Here is an 18,223-nt window from a genome sequence, read left to right on the forward strand (position 1 = left end):
GGATTACGCTGAAATAGCAAGGCCCCTCCACAAGCTGTTGCAGAAAGACGTGCCCTTTGAGTGGGGGCCTTCCCCAGAACAGGCTGTGATGGAGCTGAAGCGCAGACTCGGTAGTGCGCCGAGCTTGGCCTACCCTGACAAAAATAAGGTCTTCTACCTTGAAGCAGGGTTCTCAGAGCACTGCCTTGGGGCTGCTCTGAGTCAGGAATATAACCAAGAGCGAAGGGTGGTGGCATATGCCAGTCGAGCCCTGAGCCCAGTGGAGCAAAAGTTCTTGGACTGCGAGAAGGCCCTGTTGTCTACGGTCTGGTCGGTAGAATACTTCCGTAGTTATGTTGGGGGACAAAAGATCATCATCGAAACCTGCCACCAACCTGTGACATTCCTGCATAGCCAGAGACTGAAAGCGGGCAGGGTGTCAAATAGCAGGATTGTGGCATGAATGATGGCCCTACAAGGCTATGAGATAGAGGTACGTTATGCACAGAGCAAGAAAATGTACCTGGGACAGGGCCTGGCTTTGGGCCAAGTGTGTCACGGCTGTGACACTGACATGGAAGCTCCAGAAACAATTCCCGCTGCTGAGCTACCGAACAATCATCGGTACTACGATGAGAACGTGGGCCAGGGCTTACCCATGGCCTATGTTGACGGTTGCTCTTTTCGCCACGAACAGCAGGTGCTAGCAGGGGTAGGAGTAGTCTGGCAAGACAATACTCCCTGTGGGCCGACCCGCTATAAGCTAGGACCAAAGACTAGTCAGTATGCGGAAGTAGCTGGGGTGCTGATCACCCTCCAGCAGGCCCTGACACATGGCCTTAAACAGTTTGTCATCTGTAGTGACTCGAACTACGCCCGACATAGCTTCGTGTCTCACGTTCCGTATTGGAAGGGTAACGGCATGAAAAATGCCCGGGGCAAGGAAGTAAAGAACAAAGAGTTGTTCCTGGCCAGTGACAAGCTCACGACCGAGGCTGGAATGATGGTTTACTGGAGGAAGGTGAAGGGACACTCCCAGGTGAAGGGACCCGACAAAGACGGGAATGATGAGGCCGACCGGTTGGCCAAATCTGGCGCCTTAGAGGGTGAACCCTGGCAGTTCCAGCAGGAATGGCTACCCCCAGAATTCGTGGCTGAGGTCAAGGCGGTCACCCGAAGCAGGGCTAGACAGGATGTCGGAGCTGACCCTCAATCTGTAGTGCTTGGGTCACAGGGTTTTAACACCGATCTTGCGGAAATGCAGAAACAGGACCCAGCAATTGGGCAAATGTATCAGCATATCGCTGACCCAGTGCGTCAACCTCTTTCGGAGCAGGTGCTGAGCCAGTCTCTGGAGCTGAAGGAGCTGGCAGAGGTGAAAGACAACCTAAAAATTATAAAGGGGTTGTTGGTTTGTGTACCAGTTGCACAAGGTGTCCCAAAGTGGGTAGTTCCCCACTGTCATCGGGGGGTCATGATCCAACATGCTCATGACGAACCCTGTGGGGGTCACCGGGGAATCAAGGCTACATACGACACTATTCAGCAGGTGGCATTCTGGACTCACATGGGCCAAGACATCGCCGCGTATGTAAAGGGGTGTCTGACGTGTAGCCAGTTCCAACCATCACGGCCCTTGCACCGTGCACCACTCCAGAAAAAGGGCATGACATTCACCTGGTCCAATCTTCAAATGGATTGGGTGGGGCCGCTGGTGAGGTCATCCAGAGGGAACAAATATTTCCTCACTGTTACGTGTGCATTCACAAAATGGATTGAGTGCCTCCCAGCACCCAACGACACGGCAGAGACAACTGCAGTGCTGTTGGTGAACCATGTGTTCAGTCGATGGGGATTCCCCCTGACCGTGGTCTCGGATCGGGGAACCCATTTCACAGCTACAGTAATGGCAACCCTGTGGAATATGCTTGGGGTCAAGACCCAGTTGCATATCTCCTACCACCCTCAATCCTCGGGCCAGGCAGAAAGGGCAAACCGAACGGTGGTTAGTATGCTCAAAAAGTTTGTCTCCAACAGCAGTAGGGACTGAGACATTAAGCTGCCCCTGGTTCTGATGGCCATCCGAGCTACGCCCCATTGCTCTACGGGGGTCCCACCTTTTGAGATGATGACAAGTCGGAAGATGACTCTTCCCCTACACTGTCTTTATGGGGTGGAGGACCTGAGCACGACGGGGGCTGCTACGGCCCATCAGTATGTGTCAGACCTGCGAGCACATCTGCAGGCAACCTTTGCTTTTGCCCAGAACAATCTGGGAAGGAGTGCAGAGGGTAGGAAAGCATACTATGACTGAAAGGCAGTTAACCAGGAACTCCAAGTAGGAGACAAGGTCCTGTACTTCCAATTTGCCAAACCCACAGGGGTGGCCCGGAAGTACTTACCCAGTTGGACAGGACCCCACGAGATTGTCGATAAGGTATCACCGGTAGCTTATCGAATTCAGATTGAGAAGGGAAGGCAATCTCTGGTCTACAAGTGGGTGCATCGCAACCACCTCCGGTTGTATCGCCCACCTCAAATGGCGCCGGAGAACACAGAATAGGGTTAAACGTCCAAACCCGATCAAAGAGGGGGGTGCCCCTTTGTAGCTGCAGGCAGTTAGGTACTGTACTGTAGGTCCTGCTAGGAAAATATATTCAAAATTATAGTGGAACTGTACCATGTGCCTCATCTATGTTCCAGAATGGGAATCCTAAAACTGCCATGGCTGGTCCTGACAGTACTGTGGATCGCCTCGACACAGCCCCTTGAAGTTGTGGAACCTGGTCCTCCTACCGGCATAGTCCTGCAGGAAACCATAGTCCTCTCCATGGAAATCTTTATGGTACAATCTTTTTTTTTTCTTATAAAATATACTTTATTCCGAAAAAAAACACATCTCAAAAGGAAACATCTCACACGATAACACTCCACAAAATTAAAACACCGGCGGAACGGCGGTGATTGTCCGTTATCAATCCTTGCAAGGGTGGGCGTATTTGCGCTATTATGAGAGTCCCTCCAAACCCTACCGCTTGCTGTAAACCATTAATCCCTGTACAGGGTCCATAGGCCTTTCCAGCGCTCCTTTGCCGTGGGGAAACCCCATTTAGCAACGTCGCGCTTCATCCTCCTCCTGAGGTCCGCCAGGATCCTCTCTTCCAGCTCCCTCGCTCCCCACTTGTTGTTGTGCCGGATGAGATTGTTCCTCGCGTCCCACAGGCCTTTCTTTGTGAGGGACAGCAGCAGCCGCATCAGGAACTGCGTCCCCCTGTCCAGTCCGGTAGGTGCCAGCCCCAGCAGAATGTACTGGTAGCTGAGCACCGCATTCGTTTCCAGGAGTTGCATTATGTTGTCCATTCTGCCCCACGCCGCCTTGGCGAAGGGGCAGCTCCTTCACTTTATTAAGATACTGAAGAAAGATGTGGAGACGGGGGTTTGAATTTAATCCTTTCTGTAGGGGGTTTAGACTTTCAAGTCACAAGCTGGGGTTTATGGCAGGAAAGGGGGGTTAACTGATAAGGATTGCAGATGCAAGCTAGGAACCCCCCTGGGTGTAATGTTAAACTGACCATTTGTCCAGAACATCGTAAACTGGCCAAATACCATGAACCCCCCTCTTTACCATCAGACCGAGTGACGTCAGAAACGGAGAAGAAAACACTATATAACCCAAAAGTTTGTAACAGTACGGGGAACAATACTTCGGTTTTGTTGTTTCTTGCGGGAAACAAGACTTCGGCTTTATTGTTCCTTGCATGCAATAAACTCATCTGTTTTACTTCATCTCGGGATCAAGAACCTTATTTCTTCTGTTACAACAAATTTGGCGTAGTCGGCGGATGCTCCAGAAGGCGCAGAACTTCCCATCGGCAGGAGAGATGGTCAGCGCGCACATAACTAAGAGGTAAGGACTCCTCTTTTATTTAAAAGTCCTGACTCTCTCTGACCGATTGGGAAATCTCTGCTCCCTGCGAGAATCGCCCGAGATGACGGAGTAAACGTGAGTTTCTGAATTCCTCTGGCCCGGGGAAGACACCGGTGTATGTAATGGGTTGTTTGCTGTAAGCCCAGAATTTGGTCTGGCAGGGGTTCCGCGGTATTGTGTACAGGCGTTCGAAGCTGGTATATGCCTTAATTGCGCGTGGAGTTTTTGAACGGGTTTTGGACCCTTACCGTGAAGTTCAGGACTGGTGTGGGCCTTAATTGCGCCCGGAGTTCTGAAGGTCAGAACTGGTTTGGGCCTTAATTGCGCCCGGAGTTCTGAGGCTCAGGATCGGTGTGGGCCTTAATTGCGCCCGGAGTTCTGTGGCTCGGGATCGGTGTGGGCCTTAATTGCGCCCGGGGTTCTGGAGTGGTGCATTAAATGCACGTATAATCCAGGATTGGTGTGGGCCTTAATTGCGCCCGGGGTCCTGAGATTAGCTACGCCTTGATTGTGCACAGATTGGCGTGGCGTGGTTTTTTTGTTTTAAAGGAAACAGGAGTAGAAGAGATATATATATATATGTATGTATGTTTTTGGTGTTTTCCTTGTTTGTGAAATACATATACACACGCACGACACTAACATAAACACACCTCATAATAAAAGAGCAAAGCATTAAGTAGCAGGATTTAAAGGACGTTGAGACCCGAGAATCGCCCTGATTGAGCTCAGTGCGTAAGTCCACCCCGGGGCAAAAGCAGCGATGCTGGCGTTCTGGGGATGGTGAATTACTGATCAAGAAAGGGGGTTTTCGAGGTCTCGTTTCTTACCTGTGAATAGTGCGGTGTAAGCCCTCTCTAAAGTCTCGGAGAGGCATTTAGATCTGGAGGTAACAGACGCCCTTAGCTGAATGAGTGCAGTAATGCACAGGTTTTTCCAAGTGAAAACATCCCCCTACTGAATGAGCTGTTACCTCACACACGACAAAAGTAAATCTTAAAGAAACCAAACATGTGTGCTAATTGGGTGTTTGAGAAAGTGGTGGAAGTATCTGATTACATATCGGAAAAGTGTAAATTGACTGAAAGGGAAGAGAAATATAGGAAGAAGCTGAGTCTGTCAGAAGGAGTTTGGGGCGAAGATGCCTGTAAAAAAGCGTATGAACATTGGAACAAAAACAAAGATTTAGCTGCAGCCCTGGTGATCGGCCGACACCTGAGGTGGCAGATTAGCATGAAGGAGAAATCAGAATGGGATAAAAAAGAGAAGGAGTTCACAGAAAAAATAAAAGCGTTAAATGAGAGGAAAGATAATTTATTTGCGGCAAAAGAGGTACTAGAAAAAAAGCTAAAAGAGGGAGTACAGGAGAATGAGAAACTAAAGAAGGAATTAACTCCTGGTCACGCTGCACTGGTTAATGTGCTACAGCCGGCGACTAAGTTATATCCTGCTCTCCCACAGGGGAACAAACAGGCAGGAAACGAAAATAATTGGGATCAATTCCCACAGTGGCCATATGGAGATGGGGGGTCGGATTGGGATAACACTTGGTATGAGTGTGATAAAGACGGATCAGAGTCTCCCCTGTTAGAGGGAGGGCGCCCGTAGGTCTGTACTCTCACTCGAAGTGGGAAAGGACTTGATGTAGCAGGGGCTGGCGCCGTTGATGACAGCGCCACTCTAGCTCCGTCTCGCACCCCGCCGAGGGGGTCCGTTCTCGCACCTACCTTCCCTGAATCCCCAATACGATCAAATCCAAAACCGGAGGATATTGACCGGTGGGCTAGAGAAGTACCGCACCCAAAATTAGGGATGCAGCGAACCTGGAGTGCGCTTCAGGAATTAAAAGATACTTATGGTATCTCCCCCCTGACTGCCGCTATGATCCTCAGAAGGACAGGGGAAAAGCGTGTCGGAGAACTTAAACAATTGTGTGAGGATAACGGCAGGGGAGGGCGATGGGAATGGGTTTGGCGATGGCTTAAACAAAATTATCCACCAAAGACAGATTGGAAAAAGATATCTGCGCGTCAGCAAAAAGAAAGCGAGGATGTGGCTGACTTCACTGACCGCTTCGTCACACTCTGGCTGGAATGCTCAGGACTAAGTGACGAAGATGATGTGAATAGCGACGCCTCTGCTGTGATTAAACAAATTTATTTGGGCGGTCTTAAGCCTGATATAGCCAAAGCCCTTCAGTTAAAAGAGCCCGAAATAGGGCAAGATACGACTAAACAATTTGAGGAAATAGTTAAAATGGCACGGCAAATCGAGAGAAATATGTATGCTAAGGTGCGGGCAATACAAACAGGGTGGACACCCCCCATACTGAAGGGTGGAGCTGGCCCTGACACCCGACTAAATCCAAAAGGCGAAATTACAACTCGGTGCCATTATTGTAAAAATTTCGGACATTGGCAAAAGAATTGCAAAAAGCGATTAGCCAGTGAGGGCAGGATTGGAAGATACCGAGATCCCCCTTTCAATCCCTCGAATCGAGAGGGGCAAAAAAACCTGTTGTCACAATTACAGGATTTGAGCGAAGCAGACAAACGCGCTATCATCGAGGCCATCTATAAGAACGGACAGAGCCGACTTTACTTCTTGAGGAGGCTCAGGTCCTTCAATGTGTGTAGTAAGATGCTACACATGTTTTATCAGTCGGTGGTAGCGAGTGCCATTTTCTACGCAGTGGTGTGCTGGGGCTCTGGGATTAGAGCAGTAGATTCCAAAAGGCTGAACAAGCTCATCAGGAGAGCGAGCTCTGTCATTGGGTCTGACCTGGACCCCTTGGAGGTAGTGGCTGAGAGGAGAATGATGTCCAAACTGGAGGCCATCATGGACAACTTCTCCCATCCCCTCTATGACAGGCTTGCAGGAATGAAGAGCACGTTCAGCAATAGACTGATTCATCCACGGTGCGACAGGGAGCGCTACAGGAGGTCATTCTTGCCGTCTGCCATAAGACTGTACAACGCATCCACCTTGCGTCTTGGCAGAGGCAACAGCGACAGTGACCTGTTTCTGGACTAAACGCATATACACATATACTGCTACATCTGTTCTCTTTCTTTTTCTTTTTCTTTTTCCCGTTTACAACCACTTTTGTGCAATATATGCCAGGGACCTGTGCAATACATTTATATTTATATTTATATCTATGGTTACATCTATATTTATATTCATACGTGTGATACGATTTTCTGTGTACTGTTCTGTTCTAGTTTCCTCTTGTGTGTCCGGACTGTGAGTAACTCTTGTATTGTATTGTATGTATTGTACTATTAGTATATAATTCGTTACACTGTGGCTGTGTTGTGTGTGTTAAGCTGCTGTTGCACTGCAATTTCCCTCACGGGATCAATAAAGTATCTATCTATCTATCAGGGAGCTTTTAAACTAGGACTCCCCCTAGTGGCCTCCCTACGCCTATCTCAGGAACTGAGTGAAAAAGAGCTCAAATTACAATGCACGATTAATGGGATTCAAATGTCACTTTTATGGGACACTGGGGCTCAATTATCGTGTTTATCTGAACAGTCAGCCAAACGGTGTGGTGTCATGTTCACAGGGAGGGAGCTGGAGGCCACTGGTGTAGGGGGTAATCGAATAACACTCAGAGAAACTCAAAAACTCAAGATTAGACTAGGAGATGGGGAGGTAACATTTAATGCTGTCATGTGGGTAGGATCTACCCCAGATCTGTTGGGATGGGATGCTCTGAAATACCTACAAGGGGTTACATTAACCATACATGAGGAGAGGGTGGAGGTAAACATCTGGTCCCTCCAAAAAGACGAACTAAAAGGGCATTCAATTTGGACTATGGATAAGGACGAATGCGGGCTTCTGGATATGGAACCCGCCACATTTACTGGGAAATCCCCGCCATACACAAAGCCATATAAAATCAACAAAGAGGCGGAGGAAGGGGTTCGACCAGTAATACAAAAACTATTGACTCAAGGCATTGTACGAAAAACACATAGTACAAGCAACAGTCCAATATGGCCCGTAAAGAAAGCCAGCGGAGCATGGCGATTCACAGTTGATTACTCAAAAGCTAATCAACACATCAACCGTCTCACCCCCTTGGTAGCAGACCCCTCTGCTATTTTTCAACTACTGACCCCTGAGCACCAGGTGTTTTCAGTAATTGACATGGCTAATGGGTTCTGGTCTGTTCCTCTACACCCAGAGTTACAAGATTGGTTCGCTTTTGTTGTAGATGGAGAACAATATACTTGGACCAGGTTACCACAGGGGTTTCATAACAGCCCCACCGTGTATCACATGGCACTTCGGAGGCATCTCCAGGAGCTGCCTCAAGTGTCCTCCGTCGTTATCCAATATGTGGATGATATTTTAATCGCGTCTCCTGACGAGGAAACCCACAAGAAGGACCTCCAAATTATTCTCAACCAACTGGTTAAAAAAGGACACAAGGCTAGTTATAGCAAAGCACAGTTATGCCTAGACACCGTAATTTACTTGGGACAAAAGATTAGTCAGGGAAAAAGGGAATTGACAGAAGATCGGGCCTAGGCAATCCGAACACACCCTAGTCCCAATACGGTGAGAGAGCTCCGATCATTTCTGGGTCTGTGCAATTTCAATAGAAATTGGGTTGATGCTTTTTCTGAAAGGGCCAAACCACTTACAGACCTATTAAAGGGGGGAGGGAGGTCCCTTGATCCTATTGCTTGGAGTCCTGAAGCTGAACATGCTTTTAATGATTTAAAACAAGCTCTGTTACAGGCTCCTGCATTGGGGTTTCCTCAGACAGATCAACCATTCTACCTCTACGTAAGTGAAAAGAATGGATTTTGGACAGCTGTACTAACACAGGAACATGGGGGTAGGTACCGCCCGGTAGGGTATTACTCTGGATCCTTGGACGAGGTAGCCAGGGGCTGGGGTCCATGTCTACGAGCCGTTCAGGCCGTCTGTCTAGCAGTACAGGCAGTCAATAACATAGTACTAGATCAACAACTGATTGTTCGATGCCCACATGCGGTACACACCCTCATGTCCCTGAATCGGGTCAGTCAGGTTAATGCGATACGATGGAGCAAGTGGCAGGTCTTGTTAGAGGCTCCAAATATTACCATTGAATGTGAAGGAGCTCTAAATCCAGCCACATTGTTACCTGACCCATCAGAAGCCTACATGTTAGAACACAGCTGTGATGTTTGGGCAATGGGAGAAGATGAGGGCATCAAAATAGCCGAGCAACCACTAAGGAATGAAGACCTCATCCTCTTCACTGATGGAACTTAATTCACAAATTCTAGTGGGGAGAGGAAAGCGGGTTGGGCTGTGACTACAGAACATGATATCCAATGTGGGGGAAGATTTGAGGTACCCACGTCAGCACAGTGAGCTGAACTGAAAGCTTTGGTGGAAGCCTGTAAATTAGCAAAAGGCAAGACCACCATAATATACACAGACTCACGATACGCATTTGGAGTATGCCATGACTTTGGAAGGTTATGGAGTAATAGGGATTTTTTAACCTCTGCTGGCACTCCGGTAAAGAATGCAGATCTGGTGTCTGAGCTGCTTGCGGCTCTCCAACTCCCAAAGCAGGTAGCTGTAGTCAAATGTAAGGGCCACAGCAGAGAGGACACTCCCGAGGCCAGGGGCAATAAGCTGGCAGACTGGACAGCACGTCAAGCTGCCCTGGGGCAATGGGAGGAGTGGGCTATAGAAAAACCTCTTCAGATTATTTCAGTTTGCACAGTGAACATACAGGCACTCCGGACGGAACAGCTCAGCGAGCTCCAGGCCCAGGCCCTAAGGATTGAGAAATGGACCTGGATGGAACGCAATGTGGGGCTGCAGAAGGATGGGACCTGGAGGTGCCAGCGTACAGGCAGACCCGCCTGTCCCAAGCAACTAATGCCCTACCTGGCACAGCAAATACACTCCACAGGGCACCCAGGTGTTAGCCAAATGACTCGACACTTTGCTCAGAGCTGGGTGGGCACAGGCTTCACACCCTTCACAGCTGATGTGGTACAACGCTGTGGCGAGTGCCAAAAAGCCTCTGGAGCACCGCCGGTTCGGGCTCCTAATCTTCGACGTCCTGCACCCGAGGGGCCCTTTAGACACTGGCAAATAGACTATTGTTCACTGCCACCCTGTAAAGGGAAAACAGGTCTCCTAGTGATGGTGGACCAGTTTTCTAGATGGGTGGAGGCTGTCCCTGTCAAACGAGAGACTGCGCAGACAACTGCCAAATATCTCGTGACAGAAGTAATTCCCCGATGGGGACTCCCGTGTCGCATAGACTCAGACCAGGGCACACATTTTATTGGAAAAGTGTGTCAGGTGGTGGCAGACCTACTAGGGATCAAATGGGACCTGCATTGCCCTCATCACCCGCAGTCCTCCGGCATGGTGGAACGGGTGAACCGGACTTTGAAAGCTAAATTGACAAAGTACCACCTGGGAGGGATCCCCTGGGTGGATGCATTGCCCGCCGTACTGTGCAGCATCCGGGCTGGGACAAATCGAATAGTGGGGCTGAGCCCGTTTGAGGTGATCACGGGGCGTCCCATGAGACTGAGTGACTCTCCAGGACATGACAGAGTAGGCTTGAGTATACTAACTGATTCTCTGTTACAGTATTGCAAGTTGCTGACAGAGGCCACCCAAGGAGCCCGCGAGCAGGTCCTGGAGGCGTGGGGACCACAACCTGAAGGAGGGCACGACCTCATCCCAGGAGAGTGGGTGTGGATCAGGAAATTTCCTTCACAGGTTCTCCAGCCCAGGTGGGACGGACCCTACCAGATCCTGTTGACAACTGAGTCTGCGGTTCGAGTGGAAGGAAAAGATCGCTGGATCCACGCGTCACACTGCCGACGAGCCTCATCCCCATTTACAGACTCAGAATGAAATCATTTCTGTCAATAACGATAATTGTTGCTGTAGGACTATGTTCCGCAGGGATTAATGATCATCTCTCCCACAAAGGAGAACATGGAATTAATTCCTTTTTAGGCGTCTCCTATCTGACAGCTAAGAAAACCAACCAAAGTGCCTGCTGGGTGTGTGCCGCATTACCCAAATATGTACAGGAAGGACTTCCTATGGGGGCCATTCCTTGGCGTCTCGAGGAAGTCATAGGCACGATCATTTGGAGGGATAATTTAGGAGATTTTATATGACAAACTATGGGGGTTGCCATAACACGACTTTAACCTGCACAACATTACAATATCTACAGGAGCGAGGCTTAGAGCCCACGAGTTTCACAGGCTCTTACGCTCCTAAATATAACAGAAGCCATACACCACCATACCTGACTCTAAATAAGGAACGTGAGGGAAACATATGTTTTCAGCACACTAATGGTCTGCACTTGGTTGGATGGAGTCGTTGCAACCTTACCATCGCTGCAAATATATCCACCTCTACCTTCCAAATTCCAGGATGGGATCGGCACACCCCACAATTTGGTATAAGCTTCTTATTTTCAGAGGCATGGGGAGCGCCAAACGGAACATATTTCAGTTGTGGAAAACGAGCCTACCCATGGTTGCCAGCCCAGTGGTCTGGCTCATGTTATTTAGGATATGTGGTTCCTCATATCCGTGTTCAAACCCACAGCCCCTTCGGACCTAACCACAGACCACAAAGAAAATTGGCTGATTGGAAATATTATTTAGGTATAATATTTCCACAAGCCGGCATGAACTTTCTGAGTCGAGAGTTAATTCAAATGGCCTCGACTTTAGAAGAATTAGCAAATTCTATCTCATCTAGTCTGAAGGCTGTTAATGATGAGATGGTAGCCCTCAGAACAGTGGCCATGCAGAACCGACTAGCTTTAGATTATGTACTGGCGGCCCAAGGAGGAACTTGTGCAGTAATTGGCACTGAATGCTGCACATATATCCCTGATAATTCTGAGCACATCTCAGATCTGGCCCAACACATTTACAATGAGGGACAGAAATATCAGGACTATTATACTGAAAATTGGGGAATTGGGTCTTGGGTAAAGTCTGTGTTTGGGGCCTGGGGTGGAACCTTTTTACAGTGTTTATTTGTAGGAATAGTATTGTTTATGTGTATAATTGTAATCATCACGTGCACAAAAACATGTATCACATCTTGCTATAACTGTGGAACGTACAATGTCATGGCAATACATACCTGTTCGCCAAGAAAGGAAAGATCTGCCCTGACATTGTATGTATAAAAATAGGCTACACTGACGTATGCCATATTTTATAAGGGGGGAATGAAGAAAGATGTGAAGACGGGGGTTTGAATTTAATCCTTTCTGTAGGGGGTTTAGACTTTCAAGCCACAAGCTGGGGTTTATGGCAGGAAAGGGGGGTTAACTGATAAGGATTGCAGATGCAAGCTAGGAACCCCCCTGGGTGTAATGTTAAACTGACCATTTGTCCAGAACATCGTAAACTGGCCAAATACCATGAACCCCCCTCTTTACCATCAGACCGAGTGACGTCAGAAACGGAGAAGAAAACACTATATAACCCAAAAGTTTGTAACAGTACGGGGAACAATACTTCGGTTTTGTTGTTTCTTGTGGGAAACAAGACTTCGGCTTTATTGTTCCTTGCATGCAATAAACTCATCTGTTTTACTTCATCTCGGGATCAAGAACCTTATTTCTTCTGTTACAACAATACTTAGAAGACAAAGATACTGTATCAATTTATGTTGCATTAGCCTGATTATGATTAAAAAAACACATATAATTAAACACGCGTTTACGATTTAAATCAAAACACGATTTAAATCAATATAAATGTTTATATTGTAACGCATACTGTCCAGCCTCCATTTCTCTATAAAAATTTACTCTATTACACACACACACACAATAGAAGCAGGAAGCAGAAGCAGTGACCGTTGTCAGAAGGGAAGAAGGTGACTATTCATTGTTATCAAAAATGACTTAGAATCGATCATGTTGTGATATTTTGAAATATAAAAGTCAATTGATTGTCCATAATATTGCTATTCTATTTTTTTGAAGAAATGTTTGTTAAAAGAAGAGTCCAGCACCAGCTGGATTTGAACACACAACCTGTGAGTTGGTAATCGCGCACGTAGACCAGTAGGCTACAAGGGAAGTCGCATGAAGATGGAGGCGAAACAGCCCTACACAGCCCTGTCGCAGTACACGAATATAATCATATCGTTATTAAATTCTTTAGATACGCGATTCCATATTATATTAGCAGAAAAGCTTAAAACTACCACTTTTTCACACGCTATTTCACATGCTAGTTAAATACTTCGATGCTTAAAATCGTTAGGGAGAAATGGAATACCGGTGTGTATTTTTCCTTTAAAGTACCGATTCCTGGAATCTGACTGGCTGACACCCTTCTGAAGTGGTTCCATAAAATCTGGTATACGGAAAAGAAAGCGTTGATAAAAAAGCCTGGATTCTCATGTATCTCATACAAGTATCTTTTAAAATAGTCTTTGCTGTGCTCTTGAGGATCCTTGTGATATTTTGAGCTCTAGTTGAATGATAAGTGTTGCATTTTAAATCATTTTCGTAGTTAAAAATTATGAAACGCCCTGTTAAAAGCAAGGGAGTTTTTATGCCCGTTGAACTAAAACAAAATGCCTGACAAAGTATGGCTTGGACAGATTCCAAGTGCTTGTACAAATGTGCTAAAGAAATTATACTTTGAGTATACAGCTTGTCCAAAGTCATTCATTATTAATACTATTAGTAATATCTTCGGTAAAGGCTTTGATGCATAAATATTTCTGATAAAGGTAGGTTGTGTACTTCTGTCCAACTGAGCAATCTTGCTTTCATAAAATATACCAACATTTTAATGACTAATGATTAACATGCTGTAATACACAGTTCAAAATTAAAAGCTCAAATGCTGTACATGAGAGGTTAAGCTCCCCCTGGCGGTTTTACAAGGTGACGCCGGATAGTTTCCAGCATGACGTCAAATGACGCGATTAACCGCGTGATACCGCGTGATACCGCGACACACCGACCGGGGTATGCCGCGAAATACCCCACCCATTTTGAATGGCTGCATCTGTATACAGTACAGTTTGCATACAGTACTGTGTTTATGTTCCTAAACTGATCTCTTTTATGAGCAGGTGAAAGGCATGGTGAATAGGAGATTTTCAAAAATTACTGTGCTTTGCATGATTGGAAACAAATGCGTGATTGAGAAATGCTGTGGTGTTACTTTTACAAAGATGGTCGATGAAAAAAAGAATGTGGACCAGGGCAATACTTTGAGTTTACAGCTTGTCCAAGGTCATTCATTATTAATACTATTAGTATTATCTTCATTAAAGACTTTGATGGCGACAGCTCAAACATGAGAGGATGAGCTTTATTAGCTCCACCTTGTGGAAATTCCGGATACTATTATTTTAGTTGCGGTACTATAGGAGAATTTACGGTAAGTCGTGGTAGACTGAGTAAAGCGCACCGCAAAATATTGCGGTATCGCCCGCTTGTTTTGAATGGCTGCATCTGTAAACCACAGCTTAAAGAAGAGCACCATCTCAGTGCCATACTAATGTAAATGAAGTAATACTAAGACATGTTCTTATGGATTTGTCTTACCTTGAGATATGCAATTGGATTTCAGGATTAACTTCCACATTCAATGTACTGGTGATTCTTTGCCTGGTCAGTACCTGGGTGGGAGACCTCCAGTGAACAATTAAGCTTGCTGCTGGAAGTGGTGTTAAGAGACTCTTAGGATCTTCCAGAGGTGTCTGTCCAATAGCACTAGTTGCCTTAGAGCTGGCTCAAACATTGCTCAAGAGTCTACCTTTCACAGATGCGCAAAGATGAATGATGGGGGTGCACGCTTCAAGGAGCCTTCCAACTGTAGGGACCGATTAGAGACGATCCTTAGCATGTGTTCGTTTCCATATACGCCCCGTGTCTCAACGGTAGGACAGAGTCAAATACTGCCTCGACACGTAACAGCGTTATATTAAACCGCAGGACTTGAGGGCTGTTTTGTTTGAATGTTCAAGGCATTGGTAAGAGCGTAGGTCAAGGGCCATTGGTGCATCTCCTGTAACTGGACTAAAAATGCTATTCAAAGTGCAGTGACTGAAATCGTCGTCCACATGTCTCCGTTGTTGATTGCTTTCTGTCTAAGAACGTTCTGTTTTCATGTCCGAACGGGGAGACTTTATCATTCCAACTTGAAGCCACCCTTAAGTCCTCTGAGGTGTGTGTGTGTGCTTGCACGTATGGCGTAAAAGGTTTCTTAAACGGAGAGCGAACTTGAAAAAAGTTGCCTCCGCCGCCGCCGCCGCCTCGCACTCCCTGTTCGATTGTAGCAAGAAGGCAGCGGCCGCGGCGCTCGCTGTAGTCATGGCCGAGTGGTTAAGGTGATGGACTTGAAATCCATTGGGGTCTCCCCGCGCAGGTTCAAATCCTACCGATTACGGCGTCCTTTGCATTTGGTTGCGTGCGTGCATTTAAAAGGACCAGTGCCGTTTCGTTTTCGTTGGGACCTTTAACACTCTAAATCGCCTGGACCCGCAGCCTGTGAAATCGATTCTTCAGCACCCACGAAGGACGCTTTGCAGCTGGACACAGATAACGATGCTTTTCTGCAACGAGCTTTCCAGCTGAATTTTCTCGGCAGCTCCGTACTGAACCTGTTCTCCATTGCAACATAGCGGAGGCTCGTCACGTCTATAGCAAGGCTGTGTAGGACCGCATACGCCACAGTGACTTGTACACAGACCACATGAAAGGCAAGCAAAATACCCTTTTAAAATTCCAAAGACTCACAAGGTCAGAGGAACAGCGATGACCTGAACAGATCTGTTACAGAAGTCTAGGTTGACCTTTTTAGAGCTGTAATTGCATTTTTGTTTAATAGAAGATCAAATCTACTCGCATGTACCAGCACCTTACAGTTTATTGATGTTAATTCTGTTTAAGTAATAAGATTGCTAACGATGTTGGACTTTAGTCGGTGTTTTTTAGAACAAATTGCTTACACTTCTGTAAGGAATACGCAGTACGTGCCTTTGTCAGTCATTGCTCACCATACCTGTAACTTTCTTATCTAACTCACTTCCTCAAATGGTGAAGGTCCACAAACATAAATGAAAAAAAAACCCTTGTTGTAGATGAGGTGCACAAAAAAGCAGCCCCTGATAGTGTATAACACATTTATACTATTGCAGAGACACATGTAACATATATATATATACTGTATATATATATATGAAACAGAAATAGAAACAGAAACAGGAATCGCTTACTCACCTGGAGAATCTCTGTAGGAATATCTAGCATTTATCAATGGAAATAAAAGCTGCTTTAATACAGTGCATGTTCAAACTCAAACCCTCAGCTGCTGTTCTTGTTTGTTTTGGGACAAATTGCAACTGAGCATCGCATGAGCCGTTACGTACCCTTATCTGTTAGGGAATTTCAAGGGAGGAGTTAGGTCAGAATGGGTAGGCTGCAAAACAACAAGTAAAGATTTATTCCAAGATGAAACGTTGTGGCGGTTTTCTTATCTTTTCAGCATGGACTCAACTTTTACGTGTTCCTTATATGCTATATATGTATATATTAGCACCAATGTCGTTCTTAAAAACTAACATGAAATTGTCAGGGACATTCAGCTATATACAAAGACGAGACAGACAAAGTAATAATTCTATATTAACGTGGCCTACATATTGACGCAATGATCGAACTAACTGACATGTTCTGATTCAGATCCCCTGCAGTTCATGCCAATTAGAACAATAGCAATGCTGAGTCCTCCCAACCCTACCGAGCACAAATTCAGCTGCTCTCCAGTTCTGTTCTGCATGTTTTTTCATTGCAATTGAGCTCAGAGCTGGAGATGATCTCCATACAGTTCTGTGTTAACTAGCCCACACTTGCGTGCTAATTTACGGGTTGTGGCAAATGCTTTTCTATAGTTCATATACATGACGGCAACCTGTTACCGAGGAACCTGAGAGGTTTAAAAGCCTCACGAGCCAGGCAGGACTCGACCCTACAATCTTCTGATCCGAAATCAGACGCATTATCCATTACGCCACTGGCCCATAGAACATGCGCTTGCACTCCACCACAGAGAGCTCTACACTGCTACCAGTAGTACACTTCCCCATCTAAATTTTCACAGCAAGAAACTTGTGTTTCCTACTATTTTTATCAGGTTTAAAATATCATCTCCTTAAAACAGAAAAAGTGTTGATGTGTCGTGCTGAAATTCCGATTGATTTTGAATTCAAAGAAAAAAGGTTTTCTTCCAAAACACCGTGAAATTGTCACATCTTGCAGACAATAGGTGTATTCCATGTTGAAAAGAGAAGAAAGAAAACCATGGAACCTTTTACAGGTGTGAGGCTTCTTCAGGTGTGAGAAGACCTCACGGCCGAAACGTTGTGGTTCCTTTCTTCTCTTTTCAGCATGCAATAAACCTATTACTTGTTCCTTTGCAGCCGAGGCATGCTGACATAGCTACCCAGCTGAACATCTTGCAGACTCTACTTCTCTACTGTAGAAGTAAAGCAGGGCTTGCTGGGTGAGCTTTTGCTCCGGTATGTTAGGTCACGTGTCATGTTAAATCACTTCTTCTAAACACAACATTTGCTGGTGCTAGCTTTCCCCATGAAAAGAGACATTTCCCTTACAGTACATGACATATCGTTTTTTTTCTCTCAATAAGTATAGAAATAAAACAAAAGAAAAAATGTTGTCGCCAAAGAATGCACAGCTCTGTCGCCTTGGGGAGGTGTCAAGGACATTGAGCTCCTTGGACATGAGAAGTGCCAGATAAATGCCATTTCTCATCATTTCTCTTGGCGTCAGTTCTGCTATTAAATGGGAAAGAGGCAACGGGCTCAGAGATTATGTTAAGTGCACACCGAGCGCAGATATGTCCAAGTGTCTGTAAAAGTGCGGTGCTCCCTAGTGGGTTAAAGTGCCTGCCTAGTAAGCAGGCGATCCTGGGTCTGAATACCAGCTGTGCCTCTCTCCGTGTCTTGTTGTGCCAAATGTATCATTTCAGACAAACATGTACAGCTTGGTTCAGTTTAATGCAAGAATTCATTTCCTTTCTGGAATAACTTGTTTTTGAAGAAATCCATACATTTTGTGAAAGATGAAATCCATTTCTTGGTTGTCAGTGAAAAAATATTGCTGGCTACAAGAAGTGCAAACGACTGTTTTCTTTGACCATAAACCTGCAAATGTAGGGAGCGCAAAAGGCTGTCAGTCTCTGTGGAGCAATCAGTTAGTGCATTTGGCTGTTAACTGAAAGGTTGGTGGTTCGAGCTCCT

General features: G+C 46.2%; 1 non-coding gene across 1 annotated transcript; it reads left to right on the plus strand.

Moving 5' to 3' along the window:
- Window positions 1–15,269: 15,269 nt before the first annotated feature.
- Window positions 15,270–15,351, plus strand: trnas-uga (transfer RNA serine (anticodon UGA)). The gene has a single exon. It is a non-coding gene; the product is annotated as a tRNA-Ser (tRNA).
- Window positions 15,352–18,223: the final 2,872 nt, after the last annotated feature.

The sequence above is a fragment of the Lepisosteus oculatus genome, unplaced genomic scaffold (genome assembly GCF_040954835.1).
Source record: "Lepisosteus oculatus isolate fLepOcu1 unplaced genomic scaffold, fLepOcu1.hap2 HAP2_SCAFFOLD_90, whole genome shotgun sequence".
Lineage (NCBI taxonomy): Eukaryota > Metazoa > Chordata > Actinopteri > Semionotiformes > Lepisosteidae > Lepisosteus > Lepisosteus oculatus.